Below are 23,376 nucleotides of genomic sequence, written 5' to 3'. Positions count from 1 at the left end.
CGAAAAAGGAGCCTCCTGTTGGGCTGAGGGCCCATTCCACTCGGGCCACGGCGGCTACTACTGCCCTGGGTCGGGGAGTCCCCTTGCAGGACGTCTGTCAGGCAGCTACGTGGGCTCGCTGCACATGTTTGCTAGGCATTACTGCCTGGACAGCCAAGTCCGGAGAGATGGCTTTTTCGGTCGTTCTGTGCTCCAGGTCTTTCTGGTGTGATCTTGGTGAACAGACCCACCACCGGGATTGGTATTGCTGGGGTATCTATTCTAAGGTAAGGAATCTCACAGTAACCTGTTTCTTTCAGATGCACAAGTTACTTACCTTCGGTAACGATATATCTGTAAAAAACAATAGTTGGTGTTAGATTCCTTACCGCCCCACCCATCCTCCCCGCTCTGCGAACCGATATCTAGGGTTAAGGTGTCTCCCTTTGAGGGCCCTAGTTTCATGGCACCAGTGTCGGTCTCTGGCATGGCTCTGGGTTCCTGGCGCGGAAAGCTATGTACAAGAACTGACATCAGCGCGCAAGGGCGGCGTCTAAGTGCTCTGACAACATCATCCCGGTGATCACGACGATGGACGCGGAGCCGCAGACGACGCCTACCGACGCGCGGGGCTACTGCTACGCAAAATTGTCCTCATCCAGTCTGACGCCTGGGGATATTCTAAGGTAGGGAATCTAACACCAACTCCTGTTTCTTACAAATATATTGTTACTGAAGGTAAGTAACTTGTGCAACGGGAGTTGACAAGAAAGCCAAGATCTGGTAGAGACTTCTAGCCATGAATGCCTTACCTTTTGAATTTCCCCAGGCATCAGAATAGATCTGAAAGATTTTTAGTGAGCAGTGCCCCTGAGCGCCGGTAGGTCACTTCGATCTGCTTCGTGTCCACCATCTGTGCTTGCGCTGAAAGTGACGCTACAGAACCTATATAGATGCCATCCAGGCATGCTGACGTCACTTTATTTTCTGCGCCAGCTAGTACTGATCCAGAGAAGAGCTTACTCCTCTGTTTTGTGACTGGCTTTTTTCCGTTGTTTTGTCAACTCTTCTAGAGGTTTACCTCCAGGTTTGTTAAGGATGTCTTTTTGCAAGTCTGTTTTCAAGCCTTGCGGCGCCTGTCATCCAACTGATGCCGGTGACAGATATGCACCTTGTGTGTCTTTGATGTCTGGAGGGTGACCACTGTCATATTCAGATTGCCTGTCCATTGCCCCGAGTTTCTGATGGATACATCTGCCAGTGGATTCCTCACTGTGAGAAAGTGGCTCTATATATACTGGACTAGAATGAAGTAGTGTGTGTATAGAGTCCACCAACCCGAGAGGTATAACAGAGGTTAAAGTCAGAACTGACCTTACTCTCCAAAGTGGTAGCTTGGTCAAGCAGTAAGGCAGTACCAGAGGACAGTGTAAAGCATTTGTTGTACACACTCAGTCAGCAAAAGGTTTCACACACTCAAGGACTGAACTCCAGGCCAATTATTTTCATATCCACAGATATAGGTGTTGTAGTTTTAGAACCAACAGTTATAAAAATATACTTTTCTTCTTATGAGTTCTCTCATGTAATTACTTTGCAAAGGAGCAATAAAGTTTGTGCGCACAATACAGTATTGACAGTAAGCAACACAATGCTAAAACACACTATAGCATTGAGCTCAATGGGTTTTCCACATGTAAATACAGTTGATTACTATATAGATTACTTTAGTAGTCCCAGGACTAGATCTTAGATTCAGTCCTGGGGTCTAAGCTGAAACCAGGTTAGCAAAAACGTTTTTGTTACTGTTGTGAATTTTCATGACTATAAAGCTGTTTTAAAAGTTGACACTTAGAAACTTTTCAAAAAAGGAAATCTGACAAAGTTATTCAATGGGATAAAATTCAGGTTGCCGGTAAAGTACGATTGCGTTACTTTTGTAATCCAGCACTGGTCTCCTAGGGTCAGCACCGAGGTCTTAACTCAAAACAGGTAGGTAATTGCGTTTCATGTGATTTTTAAAGAATATTTCAAGTTTTCAAAAGTAGACACTTAAAAGAAATTTCATAGAAAAGCAGATGATGGGTTCCTATGGAGAAAATACAGAGTTCGAGGCATGTGGGCTGCTGAATTCATATCTATAGCATAGATCGCCGCCTAGTGTTGGGTCCGGATGATTGCACATTGTTGTCCTGGAAGAGTCTTCGAAGTATCACGAGATCGGTGGCTCCTCCCCTGGACTACAGTGCGCATGGGCATCGACTCCATCCCCAGATTGTTTTTTTCCGCCATTGGGTTTGGATGTATATTCGACATCTCCAGTTCGGATTCGAAATTGACTATTCTGAAGGCCTTTTCCTTTACCGTCGGTATTGTTTTGCGTTCGGTGCCCAGCTCTGTTCCGGCTCAGTTCCCGAGTCGGACGTCCAGAGGAGTCGCGTGGCTCTTCGGTGCTCAATGCCCAGTCGACGCAGCAAGACTTTCGACAACACATCATGGAACGGAGTCCGTCCAAGAAATGTCCCATGTGCGGATCTAAGTACCCACACATCGACGTCCACCCGGTGTGCAACAAGTGCCTGTCGCCGGACCACGATGAAGCTGGCTGTATGGCTTGTTCCAGGTTTCGATCGAAGAAGACGATTCGACTTCGGCGCGTGGCGCGCCAGGAGGCCCGGCGGGCGGCCCCGGCACCGGTGGACATCTTCGACAGAGAAGAAGCAGACGAACAGGAAGTTCATATGCAGATTTCCCCTCCGACGGAGGAGATCGACTACGAATACGACGCAGAGGTCGAAGTGGTCGAGGAAGAAGTCGTCGACGAGGTAGGAGACGACAATGAGGCCTACGGGGCCACATGAGATAGCTCATGTGAAGAGCTAAGCCCCGAACGAACAATTATTAAGGCTCAGGTCAAGGGATCGCCACACGGCCTTACCCAAGACCTTCCACCCCAATCCACAGCTTCGCCTACGGGCCCGTCTACGGACACTTCTACGGAGCCTACCTTGGTGAAACCGAAACCTTCGGTGTCGACGAAAACAAAACCAATAGAGACGCCGTCGAAACAAAAGACGTCTGTCCCCCCGGCCGCCTCCTCGTCTTCAGACACGTCGGGGCAGCCGAAACAGAAGAGGGCCGTCGACCCAGGGAAGTCGACCAAGGGCGCCGAGCCAAAGTCAGGCAAAGGCGCCGAGTCGAAGTCGGTCAAGAGCGTCGAGCCAAAATCGGCCAAAGGCGTCGATCCGAAGGCTGGGGCCCCGCGCCCGGTTCTCAAGTCTACCGACAAGTCCACGCCGAAGGCCGTCGGCGCGGAAGGAGGGCACGGTGTGCCGAAGGGGGCTGATCCTGTGCCTCGGCCGGATAAGAACAAGGCATCGACTCTGGAGTCTTCGCTCGCTGGTGGACCGAAGCCGTCTGTCGGGTCAACGAAACCGTCCGCTTCCTTTACGAAGCAGGTGTCGGACTCTCTACAGCGCATCAGGAATAAGGCTTCCGCGGCCGCACCGAAGGATGCTTCCACACCGAAGCCGGCTGCTGCAACGCCAAAGTCTTCGACGCCACTCCTGTTTACGTTGCCGCCGAAGGTAGCACCAAAGGCCTTCGCACCACGGTCGGTCACCGAAGCGCCCGTCCACGGGTCTAGGGCGTCGAAGCCTTCTCAGCCGCTTGGGAGCTTGAAACCTCGACAACCCTCGGTAGAGGAGCAGTCGGAACACTTTATCGACGCCGACACCGGGAAACTAACCCTCTACAAGAGGAAAATCACGGCAACCCGGCCTTTGGAGTCCTACACCATTCCTTTGAAGCGCAAGAAGCCTGCTGTGGACTCCCCTGTTCTGGTGGAGCCTCTTGCTCCACAAACTCCACGAGTGGCTACACCCTCACCCACCTATTCAGTTGTAGAGGGTGGAGATGGTGTGGACGAGGAGTATAACTTTCCTGCCAACACTGATCCTGAGGATCACCAAGACTCATGGGCAGATGCTAGTGACCCAGTGGATCAGCATACTGCACAGGACCCTTAGGTCTACAATGTCAAGCCCTCTCCTACTGAGGATTCAGCTGCATTTAATGCTCTCATTGAGAGGGCGTCTAAAAACCACGACGTGGAGCTCCACGCTGACCCTATCGAAGTGGATTTCCTATTTGATACCTTCTCAACGGCAGAGAAGACTGTCAAGACTCTCCCCATGCTGAAAGGGGTTCTGAAACATGCTGCGGACATTTTTAAGGAACCCACACGGGCCAGGGTGATCAACCCTAGGATTGAAAAGAAATATAAGCCGGCACCTGGCAACCCTACCTACATCAAGGGCCAGTTGCCATTGGACTCTCTGGTAGTTTCTAATGCCCGGAAGAGGGCGAACTCCCAGACCACTGGTGATGCTCCTCCCCCTGACAAGGAATCTAAAGTGCTGGAGGTATCAGGGAAGAGGGTGGCGGCTCAAGCAGCCAATATCTTGCGTATTTCTAACACGCAAGCACTTCTAGCCAGATATGACAGGGCGCACTATGACACGCTAGAGACCCTGTTACAACATCTTCCAGACCAGTATAAGGAGGCAGCTGAGATGCTTATTCAGGAAGGGAAGCTTATCTCCAACGCTTCTATTAAATGTGCCCTGGACATGGCAGACACCGCGGCCAGAGCCATTAACACCAGTGTCATGTTGAGACGTCAGGCCTGGCTCAGAATCTCCGGTTTCAAGCCGGAGATACAAACCACCATCCTCAATCAGCCAGTAAACCCAGATTGGTTATTTGGTCCAGAGGTGGATACCACCTTAGAGAAGATCAAGAAGGATACAGAGACTGCGAAGTCCATGGGGGCTCTACAGTCCCAGCAGTTTCGGGGCAGTACTTTTCGTCGCTCAGGCAATAAAGGTGTTTCCAGAGGCCAGATGTCCCAGCAAACGCAATACAATAAAGGTGGGGCGCAGTCCTCTTACACCAAGCAGAGTAGAGGCGGCTATCGGGGCAACAGCACCAAGGGCAGAGGTCGCGGAAACAACAACTCCCGCTCCTCCGCCACCAACAAACAGTGACGCCCTGTCACTGCCCCCCGACCATACTACACCTGTCGGGGGGAGACTCCAGCAGTTCCTGCCAGTCTGGAAATCCATCACCACAGACAGGTGGGTCAGGAAACTTATCCGGTTCGGTTATTGTCTGGAGTTAACATCCACTCCACCCAACATGCCACCAAAACACCGTCCTATGTCCACGGAGCATTTGCACTTATTGCAGCAGGAGGTACTCGTCATGCTGCAAAAAGGGGCAAACGAGCTTGTGCCGGTGGAGGAAGAAGGCACAGGAGTATACTCCCTGTACTTCTTAATCCCAAAAAAGGACGGGTCCCTCAGACCCATACTCGACCTCAGACCCCTGAATCAGTACATTCTATCAGAACACTTTCATATGCTCACTGCAGCAGGTTCTTCCGTTGCTCAATCAGGGAGACTTCCTCGCAACCTTGGATCTCAAGGATGCCTATTTCCACATTCCACTGCATCCATCACACAGAAAATACCTCAGGTTCACCATTCAGGGTCGGCATTATCAGTTCAAGGTCCTCCCTTTCGGGGTGACCACAGCGGCCAGGGTGTTCAAGAAATGCCTGGCGACAGTGGCGGCGCACCTCAGGAGGCAGAACGTTCACGTTTACCCTTATCTGGACTACTGGCTTGTCCAAGCAAAGTCGGCCCAGCAGTGCGCCGCCAACATGTCCCACACCATTCACCTTCTTCACGATCTGGGATTCTCACTAAATTACCCGAAGTCGCACCTTCAGCCAGCCCATGTGCGGCAGTACCTGGGCGCGACTATAAATACTCTGGCAGCCACGGCTCAGCCAAATCCTGTGAGGATCGACAGCATTCAGTCACTGATCCAAAAGTTCAGACCGCAACACTCGCTCCCAGCAAGAGTGTTCATGCAGTTGATAGGCATGATGGCCTCCTGCATCTTCATAGTCCCGCACGCGAGGCTACATATGCGTCCGCTCCAAGAATGCTTGGCTCATCAGTGGACTCAGGCTCAAGGACAGTTGAACGACCTAGTGTTGGTGACCGGTCGGGCATACAACTCTGCATTGGTGGAATCCACACAACCTTTGCAAGGGCCGACCGTTCCAAGAGCCTGTGCCGCAGATTATCCTGACAACGGACGCATCTCTCCAGGGATGGGGAGCTCATGTACTCCACTACACGGTGCAGGGACTATGGACAACGCAGCAAAAGAAGATGCACATCAACTACCTAGAACTGATGGCAATCTTCATGGCATTGAAGTCATTCAAAGTACATCTGTGCAACAAAGTCGTGTTGATCCGGACGGACAACATGACGGCCATGTACTACATTCAAAAGCAGGGAGGAACGCACTCTCCACAGTTGTCTCATCTGGCTCAGAGCATGTGGAAGTGGGCCATTCAGAGGAACATCTTCCTCATGGCGGAACACCTCCCGGGCAAGGACAATCAGATGGCGGATCTGCTCAGCAGATACAGTCACCAAATGCACGAGTGGGGGATACACCCATCAGTACTCAGCCCATACTTCCAGCAGTGGGGTCATCCGGAGATAGACCTGTTTGCCACAAGGGAAAACGCAAAATGCCAAAGCTTTGCCGCCAGGTTCCCTCACCCACAGTCGCAGGGCAATGCGATATGGATGAACTGGTCCGGCAGATTTGCGTACGCTTTTCCCCCGGCACCTCTCATACCGCTGGTGGCACGAAAGCTAAAGCAACACTCGATGACACTCATCCTAGTTGCTCCAACGTGGGCACGCCAACCATGGTACACCACGTTTCTAGAACTATCCGTGGTACCGCATCAAAGGCTGCACCTCACACCCAGGCTTTTGACGCAGAACCGTGGCGACATTCAGCATCTAGATCCGCAACAGCTCAACCTGGCGATCTGGCTCCTGAGGTCTTAGAGTTTGGCTACCTTGACTTGCCTCTTGAATGCATGGATATCATACGGGAGGCAAGAAAGCCCACCACCAGAGCTTGCTATGCAGCAAAATGGAAGCGGTTTGTCATTTACTGTACTGAACACAACATCAACCCGCTAGATGCATCCACTCCCAACATCATCTGTTATTTGTTACATCTTTACAAATGCAATCTTGCAGATGCTTCCATTCGGATACACTTATCCGCCATAGCGGCTTATCTCCAAAACAGGCAGCATCTCTCAGTTTTCAAGGTGCCTGCCATTAAAGCCTTCCTAGATGGACTGAAGCGGGATATCCCTCCCAGGACCCCGCCAGCTCCTGTATGGAACCTCAATGTGGTCCTCACCAGGTTGATGGGCCCACCTTTTGAGCCTCTACATTCATGTGAGATTCAGTTCTTAACGTGGAAAGTGGCTTTTCTCATTGCCATTACGTCTCTACGACGTGTTAGTGAGCTACAGGCGCTCACTGTACAAGAGCCATTCATTCAAATTCACTCCAACAGGGTGGTGCTGCGCACTAACCCTAAATTTCTTCCTAAAGTGGTTTCGCAGTTCCATGTCAATCAGACCATTGAACTGCCCGCGTTCTTTCAAAACCCAGAGACAGTAGCCGAAAGAATGCTCCACACTCTTGATGTCAAACGAGCTTTGATGTACTACATCGATAGGACCAAAGAATTTAGGAAGACACAACAACTCTTTGTTCCCTTTTCAGCCCAGCACAAAGGCAACCCCATTTTCAAAGCAGGTATAGCCAGGTGGATCGTTAAGTGTATTCAGATTTGCTATCACAAGGCTAAGCGCACTTTAACCGTCCCCCCCCCAGAGCCCACTCCACCCGCAAGTTGGGGGCCTCCATGGCTTTCCTTGGTAATATCCCTTTGGAAGATATTTGTAGAGCAGCCACATGGTCTACACCACACACATTTACTAAACACTACTGTGTAGAAGTGCACTCCAAGCAGCTGTAGGGCAGGCTGTTCTTAAGACACTTTTTCAAACGTCTGCAGCTGGCACAGGCGGCCGCCGTTAATGGAGGGACTGCTATTTATTCTATGCTATAGATATGAATTCAGCAGCCAACATGCCTCGAACTGAATATGCTACTTACCAGTATGCATCTGTTCTTGGCCTGTAGGGCTGCTGACATTCATATCGCCCACCCTCCTCCCCGGCGCCTGTAGCGGCTACAGAATTTACACTTACTCTTAGCATGGTCATCGCTCACCCTGTTACACTCCATCTTCGCCACAATGGCTAAAAACAATCTGGGGATGGAGTTGATGCCCATGCGCACTGTAGTCCAATGGAGGAGCCACCTATCTCGTGATACTTCGAAGACTCTTCCAGGACAACAATGTGCAATCATCCGGACCCAACACTAGGCGGCGATCTAAGCTATAGATATGAATGTCAGCAGCCCTACTTGCCAAGAACAGATGCATACTGGTAAGTAGCATATTAACTACTAGTAACCCCGCTAGGGATTACCTTTTGCGGTTCAGTACTGGGCTGAAAGGTACAGCACTGGCTTCTCCCCTGATCACAGGTGAGTACTTCGGAATTCAGACTTTGGCTGAATTTATGTGAATATTTTTAGATTTCAAAACTTCACACTTAAAAAATTTTCGAGTCATAATGAGTCAATGTTATCCAATGGCCGGTAAGTAAATTACCGGTTTCCAGGTGAGTACTTGGTGAAGTTAAGGTTCTGGGCATAGACTCAGGGGTCCCCCTGGGTCAGGTAAGTACAGTTAGTTAACTCCCAGCGACACTGGGGCGGCCGGGTGCAGAGGTAGGTAGGCTCAATGGTATCCAGTGAGGGAAGGGGGGGCTTTCGGTTGGTGGCTGCTGGCTAGCAGGCCACGCGGCTGTGGGAGCTGGGCTCCTGGTCACTTGCTCAGGGCAAGGGGGGGAAGTAGATAGGACACAGGGTTCACAACCAGCGGCACTCGGGCGGCTGGGTGCAGGGTGCTTTTGAGCCGTCGGGTGCTCAATGTTATCCAATGAGAAAGGTCAAAGAGGAACAAAGGCTGCAGGCTCGGGGACAGAGACTCTCCAGGGGCGACCAGCATTTCGAGAGGTAAGTTGGGATCTTGGAGCACAGGTAGGTACCCCAAAGGGAGGCACAGGGGGCTGTAGGGCGCCGGGTGCAGTGGTGTCTTTGGGTGTCGGAAAAGCTTACCCTCGGCAGGTCGTGTTTGGGGTGGCCCCTGGTTCTGAGTCTGCAGGCGTCGGCTGGTTCGTCGAGGAGGGTCCTTGGGCACTAGACTTTGGGTCCCAGCTGCCGGGGGGACGTCCCCGTGGTCTTGGTTCGGTTGGGCCCGGCCCGGGCTCGGCGGGTGCAGAGTGGGCTGGTCTGGAGTTTCCTGGTTGGCACCAGGTGGCTTGTTGCAGCAGACCCTCTGCTGATGGGAGTCCCAGTCTTTAAGAGGGTCAAGGCAGGCAGGTCCTCTGGGTGTCCCAAGGCTGCTGTCCGCAGGAGTCGCCGGGATTAGGCAGGAGCAGGTTCCAGGATCCAGGATCAACAGGCCGGTAGGCCTGGGGCCAAGTCAGTTGTTGTCGTCCTGTTAGCAGATGCACGGTGCGGCTTCTTCTTGATCTTCTTTCTTCTTTTCGTATCTGGATCTGAGGAAGGAAGGTTCAGGGAGCCCCTAAATACTGAATTTACGGGCGTTACAGGTAGGGCAAGGACAGGGACCAATGAGTCCCTGCCCTGGGGTGGATACACCCCCTGGCCTGCTCCTCTCCTGTGGGAGGGGGGCAGGAGCCTAGCTGTGATAGGGCAGGGCTCCCCATCTTCAAGATGGCCAGAGCCCAAGGTCGTGCTTCATCTCGTCTCCCCCACCTGAGGGATGGGGTTGGCACAGGCTGGCACCCCCCCCCCCTTCCTGACATCGTTTTTCCCGCCAGTCTTCCTGCCAGAGTGGGGGGCAGGACTGGTGGGGGCTGGTTGCTGGGTACAGCAAATGGTCAGGAGAAGCTCTGAGGCGGCATGCCTTTGAAGCTTCTCCCTGCCGATCCTGGGGAGGAGACCTAGCACCTCGCCCAGGATGTGCATTGTTGCAGGCCCAAGAGAGCGGGGGCTCTCAACTCACAGCAACATGTCTGCTGTGTGGCAGCCTCTGCAGCCCCTCAGCCCAGACGTGGATTGTAGGTTAGTGTTTCAGGAGGCATCTCTAAGATGCCCTCTGGTGCATTGTACATTAAATCCCACACTGGCATCAGTGCGGGTTTAATGTGCTGAGAAGTTTGGTACCAAGCTTTTCAGGCTTCAGTGTAGCCATTATGGTGCTGTGGAGTTCATAATGACAACCTCCCAGCACCATATACTCTTAATGGCATCACAGCACTTACAGTGCCCAGGAATGGCCCTGGGTACTGTAGGGGCACAGGGCTCCTGCACCGGTGCCCACACCTCTGGCATAGGGCACCCAGCTAGAGCGGTGACTGAAGTATGCTAGGGCAGTGGGTTCTGTGGGCATGGCACACAGGGATGTGTGCCATGTCGACTCCTGGTTTAGTTATCTACTTGGGCACTCAGCCTGCAAAGGCAGTGTGTGGGTGCCAGGGTACAGGGCCCCTGAGGGTGGCACAATAGGTGCTGCAGCCCTCAGGGGTCTTCTCTGGTCACCATGCCCTGGGTACCTAGGGTACCATTTACTAGGGGCTGACAGGTGGCCAGAGATGCCAATTGGGTTTTTAGTTTCAGCACAGTTTCAGGGAAGGAACACAGGCCCTGGGTACTTGGTTGGCAGGAACCCAGGGCACACTCAGTCAAAGCATATCAGCAGTTCAGAAAAAAGTGGGGGCATACCAAGGCAAGAAAGATGGTACTTTCTCACAGTAGAGATATCAAAATAGTTTTGAGATTAATTTAAGCTACATACTTTGTTTCTACCGGTAAATGCGTCCCACAGGCAATTGTTTTATTAGCAGGTCTTCCCTCGGTGCCATCTCTGCCCCCAAACCCACTACAGGTTCAGCTCAGACTTAGGAGCCAGCTTCTCGACTTAGAGATTGATGCTGGTTCCTACTGTGTTGGCGTTGCGATATGAAAAGGACCTTGAAACAAGACATTTGGCAGTGGGCATGCGCCACAGAGCCCAGTTACTTGCTGAGTACCTATCGGTAATAGACTACAACTTTGCAAACCACTCCGAATTAGACTGCATCTGATAGACATCTAGCTGCTGATTCCTTACCTTTGAAATTCCAGGCATCGGCCTCGAACTGGAAGAATTTTAATACAGTATCCCTGCACCAATAGGTTTCGTTGGTCAACTCCGTGTGACGTCCTAGGCATCGGGTTTGTCATTGTCATGACTTCTGCGTCGTCTATATAAGCGCACCCATGTCAGTTCTCATCTTTTCACTATCCACGTGCTGAAGTCACATCTGACTTCCTCTCGGGCGCTCCCTTTTATCGGAGAAGTTCTGGACACGGTGCAGTTTCAGACTTATCCTCCCGAGCGGCGAGTCCAGGATATTCAGGCTTTGATACCGATATTTCACCCTCTATCATGGATTTTGGTGAGACTGACTCTGAGGCTTTTGGGCATCATGGCCTCCTGCATCCTGCTTGTGTACAATGCCAGATGGCACATGCAGGCTCTGCAGTGAGACTTGAAGTTCCGATGAGCACATAATCTGTGAAATCTCACCAATCTGATTCAGATATTAGAGGGCAGAGCAAACGACCTGTGGGGGTGGCTTACAAACTGCGATTGGGTGAGAGGCAGACCCTCTCCCTTCCCCAAATAAATCTCACCGTAGTGACACACGTCACTTCCGGGATGGCGCAGCCATCTGGGGGAGGTGGAGATCAGAAGACTCTGGTCTCCGACGGAAGTCAGGCTTCATATCAACCTTCTGTAGCTCTGTACGATCCGTTTGGCACTGAAGGCCTTCTTACCATCCCTCAAGGGAAGGCTACTTCAACTGTTTAGTCCAAGAGAAGTCTTACTAGGAGTAAGAAACTATCCTGAGCACTCTTATGGCATCAAAGCATGCGTAATTATAAGGGTAAATCATATGAAGCTCATGGATTTTTTGAAAATGCTTTATTCCTTTGATACAACCAAAACGATATCCATAGTGACAAAAGGCTGGTTATCACTTATTTTAAATATCCATTTTTAAAGCTGATCCATTGTGAATTCATGGAGTCAAATTGACACAAGGTGAAATGGAAAACACCAATGCATTTCGTGCTATATCAGCACTTCTTCAGGGGGATATGATTCTAAAAAGAAAAGACAAAACACTTTGTAGATCGCTGACATAACAGGAACTATGAGAACACACAAATTTGCCAAGTAAAAGGGACAGAAAACAAAAGAAACCTCCGTGTTTTAAACACTCCGTGTGAAAACGCGGAAAAAAATAAATAAACAAAAGTGAATGCTAATGTAAACGAAAACGAGGAAAGTAGCAAGTGTGGGCAGAAAGAACCAAAGTTGTTCAAAATTATTCGGTGTAAACGAAAAATGACATATAGAAAATGGGTGAAGTAAAGAACCATAGTGCGCAAAAGAAAACGTGCCCCAAAAATGACACCCAGTGACATAAGTAATCCGTCACCGTGAACCAACGAAACAATACTAGTAAAGCTCACCCATCACCGAAGAAACGAGCGTGTACGAAGGAACACGTCGGTAACTCGGGACACAACCCGGAAGACGCCAGTTAGGAAATGGCACCCGTTATCAAGAACATAGGTCAAGGTAGAAGTAGGACTAAACGCAAATCGAGCAAACAGGAAGTCGCACAGGATAACAAGAAAGAGAAATAAACATAGGACTAAAGTGTAAAACGGGCCCGAGAGGTAGAAAAAGATAAACACAGAACATGAACACGACGAGCAAGGTGAAAGAAAGGTAAAAGAAAACAACACAATGAGAAATAGTAGAAAAAACATATACTATACTGTAATAAACAATACTCAAAACAATATATTCTGAAACAGCATTCCGGTAAATACCAGGTCAAAAATACAGGTTAAAGAGATCAAATGACAAAATTACAGATGACAACCAAGTTCAATTTTATCATTAAGCCCCTTAGGTTGGAGGGCTTGTAGAAAGTAAATCCAGTGAAGTTCACGTTGCAGCAAATATTTACTGTTGTCTCTGTGTGGAGTTTTTTTCAACCATCTCCAAAATTAGATAACGAATTTGACTGAGGTTGTGAGAATGTGACACAAAATGAGCAGCCAAACATGATTTCAGATTTTTGGTCCTGATATTACTACGATGCTCGTTAAGTCTGATTTTAATTTTTCTTTCTGTTTTTCCCACATATGGGAGGCCACATGGGCATTTCAGCATGTAGATAATATTGGTGGAATCACAGGTAGCAGAAACTTTGAGATGGATTGGTGTTCCTTTAGAAGGGTGACAAAGTATATTTCCTGGTATAATACTGTTACAATGGCCACAGTTGTGACAAGGAACAGTACCTTTGTGTGTCACCACATTTTGCTGCGAAGGATGTTTAAGGAGAGATTGTACATTTTTCGATCGTTGGTAAGCAACGCCCTGAGCCCCCTATTACTTTTCTCAACCACTCCCTTGCGCAGGGAGTAGTGACCCCTGCGCTCAAATCAGCCACCATAGTGCCCATCTTAAAAAAGCCTGGCGCCGACCCGTCCATCTCAGCCAATTATCGCCCCATTTCCCTGCTGCCCTATTTGGGCAAGGTGCTGGAACGCCATGTCACCGCAGTTTTCAGCACCCACGTAGAGGCTAATGGGGGATTGGCTCCCCGCCAGGCTGGCTTTCGCCCCAGGCACTCGACAGAATCAGTTGTGGTTGCGGTCCTGGACAACCTCAGGAAGGGTATGGATAATAACAAACATCAGGTGCTGGTACTCCTCGATCTCTCTGCCGCCTTTGACACGGTTGACCACACCATCCTATTGTCCCGTGTCAAGGCGGCTGGAATTGAGGGTTCAGCCCTGATCTGGCTGTCCTCCTTCCTGAGGGACCGCACCCAGCCGGTTCGGCTAGGAGACCTCACGACCACTTCACTCCCTGTCACCTGTGGTGTTCCCCAGGGTTCCTCTCTTTCCCCTCTACTCTTCAATCTGTACATCTCTCCTCTTATTTTTGCTCTTCAGCAGCTGGAGGTCACCGTGTACAATTACGCCGATGACCTCCAGCTCATCTTTGATCTGTCCTCTTCTTCCCTCTCTGTTTCTAACTTCCAGTCTTCTATGACATTTATCAGGGATTGGATGAACCACAACCATCTCAAATTGAACCCGGATAAAACCGAGTTGATTCTCACCGGTGGTTCTTCCAGTCCCTGGAATTCTCTCTTTTGGCCCCCCACTCTTGGTCCCCCCCCTACCCCCTCAACTTCGGTCAAAACACTGGATGTTAAAGTGAACAACCAGCTCACCCTTCATTCACAAATCAGCTCTGTAGTTTCCTCCTGCTTCCTCACTCTCCGCACTATCCGCACTGTCTCCCGTTTTTTTTCCCCTCAGGCACTCAAGCAGATCATGGCCGCACTGGTGATATCGCGGCTGGATTATGCCAATGCCCTTTACAACGGCATTCCGGCATACAGCATGCGGAGGCTCCAGATGGTCCAGAACCAGGCGGCCCGGCTGGTTTTTGGTCTCCCGCGATATCATCACTCTACACCGCTCCTTAGGGAGCTTCATTGGCTTCCCGTCAAGGAACGCTCCCTCTTTAAGACCGGCTGCATGGTCTTCCAGGCCCGCCAGGGCACTGCCCCTGCCTTTATTTCCTCGCTAATAAAAGAATATGTTCCCACCAGAGAGCTCCGCTCTTCCTCCAAATCTCTCCTCCAAATCCCACGTTTCAAACGGAAAAAATGGGGCGGAACCAACTTTTCTACCTTAGCCCCTACATTTTGGAACTCCCTTCCTGATCACCTTCGCTTTGCCACCCACTATCTCTCTTTTCGGAAAGATCTTAAAACGTTTCTTTTTAAGCAGGCCTTCCCCGTGTAATCTTCCTTTTTTTTTTTTTCTTGACAGGTTGACTTTGCCTCTGTTGCCGACTCCCACACTAGCGCCAAGAACCCATATGGTGCACGCTGCGCTTTATAAATGTTTTAAATTAGAAATTAGAATTAGCAAAGATCGGAGGTTTCTCAAAGATGTTATTAAAATCTTTCTCCAGATTTAGCATTGGCCAGTGTTTGCGAATCACTTCTTTAATCTTTTTGGATTGAGTAGAAAATATTGATACGAACACTGTGCGATTCTCATCATCAAGATTGGTTTGTTTGGGTTTTAACAATTCATCCCTGTTAAGACACATAGCTCTGTTTTCTGCAGTTTTAATGATTTGAGTAGGATATCCCCGTTGTTGAAATTTTGTGAGAATTTTGTTACTGTCTTGTGTGTATATTTCATCAGTAGAGGCAATTCTTTTTACTCGTACAAGCTGAGAGTAAGGCAAATGGCGTTTCAAACTCGGTTGATGAAAGCTGCGGAAATGTAAGTAGTTGTTGCGGTCAGTATCCTTGGTGTGTATGGATGTAACAAAACGGTTGTTAACCAGTTTGATGTTCACGTCTAGAAAAGATATTTCAGTTCTGCTGTGAGTGTGAGTAAACTGGATTCGATCATTGATGTTGTTGAGTGAGGATATGGCATTGATGAGTTGAATTTCGGTACCTTTCCAAATGAAAAAAATGTCATCGATGTACCGATAGTAAGAAAGCAAAAATGGTTCCCAGCTTTTGTTTTTCAAAATGTGTTGACTTTCGAAATGGTACATGAACAAATTCGCATACGCTGGAGCAGCACAGTTGCCCATAGCGACTCCAGACAGTTGCAGATGGTACTGGTTGTTGAGAGATTTGAAATAACTGTGATGAAGGGTAAATTGCATGAGTTCCAAAATAAAAACCTGTAAATCAAGCGGTTTGGTGGTTTGTAGAAGAATGTGTTCTAATGCCTCAAGTCCCAAGTTGTGGGGGATCGATGTGTAGAGAGAACTCACATCAATGGTTGTTAGTATAATAGATTGATCAGGAGGAATGTGAATTTGGTCAAGTTTTCTCAAAAAGTCTGTGGTATCCTGCAAAAATGTTGACATTGTTCTAACACTGGGTTGCAAGTGTTTATCGATGTAAAGACCAATGGGCTCATGAATTGAACCACAGGTGCTGACAATGGGTCTGAATGGAGGTTTTGTGAGGTGTTTGTGCACTTTAGGCAGTAGATAAATGTACGGTATTTGAGGATATTCTTTGATAAAGTATTTTTTGTCTTTTTCAGTGATTGTACCAGCACTCACTGGATTGTTGACTATGGTAACCAGGATGATTTTGAACTCGTTGGTGGGATCAGTATTCATTTTCATGTATAAGTCTTGATTGTTCAAATGAGAATCCAAATTTTCCAAATAGTAACTGTTGTCGAGGGCCACAATCGCGCCACCTTTATCGGCTTTGGTAATTTTCAATTCAGTGTTAGAAGCTAGTTGTTTCAGAGCTTGTCGTTCATTCATAGAAAGATTAGATCTTGTAGAAGTGGTAGATGAAAAAATCCCATGTAATTCACGTTGTACCACAATTTCAAAATTGTCTCTGGCCTTCGCCCGGGACAATGCGGCATTTCCCTGGTGGTTCAATATCTGACAGTCCGCTGAACACCAGAACGGACAATATCAGCCATCAGATCGCGAGTAGCGTCTCCCTCCCAAAGTAGTGCATGGTCTCTTTCAACACGGGCGTTGGTTAGATCTGTTCACCTCCAAAGAGAACGTAAAATTTCAGCATTTGTTCTCATTGGAGTTTCCAAGGCAGCTCTTTCTGTGTGACTTTCTATGTCGCGAATGGAGCACAGGCCTTCTGTATGCCTTTTCCCCCATACCACACCTGCCCAGAGTGCTCAAGAAGATCAGGAGAGACCAGGCCTAAGTTATCCTTGTAGCTCTGGAATGGGCAAGGAAAGTCTGGTATCCCGAGCTTCTCAAATGAGCATTGATCCTCCTATCAGGCTGCCTCTTCAGGAGGATCTTCTGTCGCAGCAGGGGACGGTTCTCCACCCGAACCTGTCTACTCTTTGCCTTCTTGTGTGGAGATTGAGCAGCGACAGTTTAAAGCTTTTGACCTTCCTGCCGAAAGTCTGTGCAATTATTCTGTCAGCGAGGCGTTCCTCCACAAAGTTGGTATACGCCAGCTGATGGCAAACATTTTATGAATATTGTACAGGGCAGTCCGTTGACTGCTCATCTGGTTCCATCTCTGGCATTCTCCAACAGGGCTCTGCTGTGGGCACCCTGAATGTATATCGTACAGCCCTTTCTGCTTTTATGAGGTTGCCAGAGCAACCATCACTTTTTAAATGATCTCCTCTTCAGAGATTTCTGTAGGTGTTTTGTTACTTGTTTCCACCTTCACCTTTTAATATGACTCAGTGGGACCTTCATTTGTTTTTCACTTTCTTGATGTGCGCAGCATTTGAACCATTGTATAACTGCCCCCTACCGTTGATCACTATCAAAACAGACTGTTCGAGGCATGTGGGCTGCTGAATTTATATCTATGCATAGATCGCCGCCTAGTGTTGGGTCCGGATGATTGCACATTGTTGTCCTGGAAGAGTCTTCGAAGTATCACGAGATAGGTGGCTCCTCCCCTGGACTACAGTGCGCATGGGCATCCCCTCCATGCTTAGATTGTTTTTTTCCGCCATTGGGTTCGGATGTACTTCTTAACTCACGTTCGGAATATATATTAGATACTCTTTCTCAAGGCCAAAAGGCCTTCAGGGCGTCGGTATTGTCTTTCGTTCGGTGCCTTGTACTAGTTTCCAGTTCTTAGAACAGGACGTCGAAGGACGATTGCCTTTCGACACCTAAGGCCCCATCGACGATCGACGATCGAACGGAGTCCGTTCAAGCGCTGCCCCGTTTGCAAATCGAAATACCCTCACATCGATGTGCACCCGGTGTGCAACAAATGCCTCTCACTGGACCACGACGAGGCCAGCTGCAAGGCCTGTTCCAAATTCAGATCAAAGAAGACTCTCCGTCTTCGGGGCGCTGCACAACAGTCGGCGCGGGAGTCGGCACCCGACCCAGAGAACATCTTCGGGGGTGACGACGAGGAGGGTGTACAGGAGGAGGATCCTGAACAGCACTCGGATCCCGCGTCGGAGCAAGACTCCAACTACAATGAGGACGATGGAGAACTCTACGTCCATGATGAAGACATCGTCGAGGTAGGAGACGACGTACAACCTATCGGAGCCGTCGACGACGACTGAAGCGAGGAGCTAGGCCCAACCGCAGTAGCGTAGCCCCATAAAGACTCTTCCACGGCTCAGGTCGCGGCATCGCCAGAAGGCCTTAGCCAAGATCTTCGTCCACGTTCTGTAGTCCCGCTTCAAGGCACGACTAAGAACATTTCTAAAGAGCCATCGGTCGATAGGCCACAATTAGTAGAAAAATCGAAACCGACCCCGAAAGACACTAAATCGAAACCGAAACTAGTGAAAGCAGCCATCGGCTCGACGACTTCGGAACCTACCAAGTCGAAACGTGTGCTCGACCCCTTAGGGTCGAAAGGGGGCGTCGAACCGAAGATCGGATCGACTATGCCCGTGTCTACAGTTAAGCACGTCACGCTCACGTCGACGTCGGGTGCCAAAGATGCCGAATCTTCAAAAGGACTCGAGGCCCAAAGAACCATCGATCCAAAACTTAAGAAGCCGCTGTTAATCAAAGCCTTGGACCCGAAACCCAAACTCGGACCGAAGGAGCAGACCGCGTTGAAGCTCAAGAGCGTATCTGCTGCGCAACAACGGCTCGAGTCGACGCAAGGCCTCAAGCACAATGAACTATCGAAGTCTGTCGGACCGAAGACAATGGCTACATCGAAGCAAGCCAGTCCGTCACCGACGCTTCCGGCGCCGATAAAATACGGACTACCCCCGACAGCAAGGCCTAAAACGGTTCAACTCACAAAGGCTACCAACTCATCTAAGTCGCCATCAGTAGCCGCACCCAATCAACCTAGGAAGGATGACGTTATGTTCCAGCCACCGTCCCACGACAACCAGTCGAAACTTTACATGGACTCCGAATCAGGTCGACTCACCGTTTATAAACGCAAAATCATGCCTGAAACTCCTATGGAGTCTTACAGGATACCACTAAAGAAAAAGAGACTCTTCCACCCCCCCTATCCTTTTTGAACCCATTCAATCATATGGGCAAGACTATACCTAATCTCCCACACGTCACTGAAGATGTGGAGGAAGGGGACAATGAGGACCAGTTTAACCATCCCATTGATACAGATCAGCATGAGTCCCAGCCATGGGCTGACACTGTGGACCCTGATGAACCACACACCACCCCTGACACTGTCATATGCGGTCAAACCTTCGCCCACTGAAGACACTGCTGCGTTTAACGCACTAATTGAAAGGGCGGCACATAACCATGATGTCGACATGCATGCCGACCCCGTAGAAGAAGACTTTCTCTTTGATACGTTCTCAACATCAGAAAGATCTATAAAGACTCTGCCTATGCTCAAGGGTGTGCTCAAACATGCAAGCGACATTTTTAAAGAGCCCACTAAAGCAAGGGTGGTGAACCCCAGAATTGAGAGGAAGTACCGACCTGCGCCTGTGGACCCTACGTACATCAAGGGCCAGCTCCCCCTGGACTCCTTGGTGGTAGCTAATGCTCGTAAAAGAGCGAACTCTCAAACTACTGGTGATGCTCCTCCTCCAGACAAAGAATCCAAGATCTTAGAAGCCTCTGGGAAACGTGTAGCAGCTCAAGCAGCTAATATTTGGAGTATCTCCAACACACACGCCCTGTTAGCACGATATGATAGGGCACACTATGACACGTTAGAGCAGCTAATGCAACACCTGCCAGATGCTTATAAGGAGGGAGCAGAAATGCTTATACAAGAAGGGAAGTTAATCTCCAACGCGTCCATTAAGTGCGCGTTAGATGCAGCTGACACAGCAGCTAGGGCCATAACACTAGCGTAATGCTCAGAAGGCATGCCTGGCTCCGTATTCTGGTTTCAAGTCGGAAATCCAAACTACTCTACTTAATCAGCCAGTTAACCCTGACTTCCTGTTTGGTCCTGAGGTGGACACCACTCTGGAAAAGATTAAGAAAGACACTGAGACTGCAAAATCCATGGGAGCTCTGCAGTCTCAACAGTTCAGGGACGGTTCCTTTCGTCGCTCCGGTAACAGGGGAGCTTCTAGAGGACAAGCGTCGCAACAAGCCCAATACACCAAGGGAGGCACACAAACCACCTATAACAGGAACAATAGGGGTGGATACCGTGGAAACAACACAAAAGGCAGAGGACGTGGAAATATTAATGCCAGATCCTCCGCCACTAACAAACAGTGACGTCTTGTCACTGCCCCCCGACCATACAACACCGATCGGGGAAAGACTTCAACAGTTCCTGCCAGTCTGGGAAAGCATTACCACGGACAGGTGGGTGAGACAACTTATACATCACGGTTATTGTCTAGAGTTAACCTCTACTCCACCCAACATACCCCCAAGGCACCGTCCTATGTCCGCAGAGCACATGCACTTATTGCAGCAAGAAGTCCTCTCCATGCTGCAAAAAGGGGCCATAGAACTCGTGCCTTTAGACCAACAGGGTACAGGGGTGTATTCACTGTACTTCTTAATCCCAAAGAAAGACTGGTCTCTCAGGCCCATGCTAGACCTCAGACCCTTAAACCAATACATCCTATCAGAACACTTTCACATGCTCACTTTACAGCAAGTTCTGCCATTGCTCAGTCAGGGAGATTTCCTAGCAACACTAGATCTGAAGGATGCCTATTTCCACATTCCCATTCACCCTAGTCACAGGAAATATCTCAGGTTCACCATCAACAACCAGCATTACCAGTACAAGGTCCTGCCTTTCGGGGTCACTAGAGTCCCCAGAGTCTTTACAAAGTGCTTAGCGACAGTGGCCGCGCATCTTCGGAGACAACACATCCATGTCTATCCGTATCTAGACGACTGGCTTGTCCAGGCAAAATCGGCCCAGCAGTGTGCCAGCCACATGTCCCGCACAATTCACCTCCTACACAGTCTAGGATTTTCACTGAATTACCAGAAGTCTCATCTTCAACCCACACCTGTACAACAGTACCTATGCGCGGAAATAAACACTCTCACTGCCACAGCTCAACCAAACTCGGCGAGAGTCAACAGCATACAGGTGCTTATTCAAAAATTCAGGCCACAACACTCGCTCCCAGCGCAAGTGTTCATGCAACTAATAGGCATAATGGCCTCCTGCATCTTTATAGTCCCTCACGCGAGGCTACACATGCGTCCGCTTCAGGAATGCTTGGCACGCCAGTGGAACCAGGCTCAGGGACAGCTAAAAGACCTAGTGTTGGTGACCGGTCGTGCATACAACTTTCTGCATTGGTGGAACACACAAAACCTTTGCAGGGGACGACCGTTCCAGGAGCCTGTACCACAGGTAGTGCTAATAGCGGGCGCATCTCTCCAGGGCTGGGGAGCTCATGTCCTCCATTATACTGTGCAGGGACTATGGACTACGCAGCAGAAAAGGTTGCACATCAACCTACTGGAGATGATGGCAATCTTCATGGCGATGAAAGCATTCAAGTTGCATCTCTGCAACAAAGTCGTGCTAGTCCGGACGGACAACATGACTGCGATGTATTACATTCAAAAGCAGGGAGGGACACACTCCACAATTGTCACACCTAGCACAGTGCATGTGGAAGTGGGCCATTCAAAGGAACATGTTCCTCATGGCGGAACACCTCCCAGGCAAGGACAACCAGATGGCGGACCTGCTCAGCAGACACAGCCATCAGATGCACGAGTGGGAGATACATCCCTCAGTACTACAACCATATTTCCAGCAGTGGGGGTCATCCAGAAATAGACCTATTCGCCACTCAAGAAAACTCAAAATGCCACACCTTCGCCGCCAGGTTCCCACACCCGCAGTCTCAGAGCAATGCGATATGGATGAACTGGTCGAACAGATTTGCGTATGCTTTTCCTCCAGCACCACTCATACCGCTTGTAGTACGCAAACTGAGGCAACACTCCATGACACTCATCCTGGTTGCTCCAACGTGGGCAAGGCAAGCATGGTACACCACGTTCCTAGAACTTTCAGTGGTGCCCCACCAGCGCCTAAAGCTCACACCCCGTCTCCTCACTCAGAGCCATGGAGACATTCAGCACCCAGATCCGCAACAGTTGAGCCTTGCAATATGGCTCCTGAGGTCATAGAGTTTGTCTACCTGAACCTGCCCCCTGACTGTATGGACATCATCAAGGAGGCTAGACGACCTACCACCAGGGCATGCTATGCGGCAAAATGGAAGCGTTTTGTCATCTATTGTTCCAATAATAACATAAATCCACTGGATGCTTCCACGCAAAACATCATATGTTACTTGCTGCACCTATACAGATGCAATCTAGCGTATAGTTCCATCAGGATACATTTAGCTGCAATGGCAGCTTATCTTCAAAATAGACAGCACCTATCCCTTTTCAGAGTGCCAGCCATTAAAGCTTTTATGGAAGGACTCAAAAGGGTCATTCCTCCAAGACACCCGCCTTCGCCTGTCTGGAGCCTCAACATAGTCCTCACCATGCTCATGGGTCCCCCATTTGAACCTCTTCACTCTTATGAGATACAATTTCTCACATGGAAAGTGGCTTTTCTGGTGGCAATCGCGTCGCTAAGACGGGTTAGTGAGCTACAAGCCCTCACTATTCAGGAACCTTTCATCCAAATTCATGCAAATAGGGTAGTGCTGCGTACCAACCCTAAATTTATGCCCAAGGTGGTGTCACAGTTCCACATTAACCAAACTATTGAACTACCAGTATTCTTCCCAAATCCTGATTCTGTGGCAGACAGAGCACTACACAAACTAGATGTTAAAAGGGCTCTCCTGTACTACATAGACAGGACTAAAGATTTCAGGAAAACTAAACAACTGTTTGTTGCCTTCTCTCCACAACACAAGGGCAACCCAATTTCAAAATCGGGTATAGCCAGATGGATTGTTAAGTTCATACAGATCTGTTATCAAAAGACAAAACGCACATTAACAGTTCCCCCAAGAGCGCATTCCACACGCAAGTTAGGGGCATTCATGGCTTTCCTAGTTAACATTCCTCTAGAGGATATATGTAGAGCAGCCACATGGACCACCATACACACATTCACCAAACACTACTGCGTGGATGTACACTCAAAACAGCAAGCTGCTGTAGTTCAGGCTGTTCTCCGAACTCTTATTCAGACTGCTGCAGCTGGCACGGGCAACCGCCGCTAAGGAGGGTACTACTATTTATTCTATGCATAGATATAAATTCAGCAGCCCACATGCCTCGAACGGAATATGCTACTTACCAGTATGCATCTGT

At 49.3% G+C, this 23,376-nt stretch overlaps 1 protein-coding gene across 2 annotated transcripts in view; it reads left to right on the top strand.

Moving 5' to 3' along the window:
- WAPL (WAPL cohesin release factor) overlaps positions 1–23,376 on the top strand; it is a 1,132,828-nt gene that overhangs the window by 680,345 nt on the left and 429,107 nt on the right. The gene's annotated exons all lie outside the window — the stretch shown is intronic.

Source organism: Lissotriton helveticus, chromosome 5_1 (genome assembly GCF_964261635.1).
Source record: "Lissotriton helveticus chromosome 5_1, aLisHel1.1, whole genome shotgun sequence".
Lineage (NCBI taxonomy): Eukaryota > Metazoa > Chordata > Amphibia > Caudata > Salamandridae > Lissotriton > Lissotriton helveticus.
This window is presented reverse-complemented; position numbering and strand designations above follow the sequence as displayed.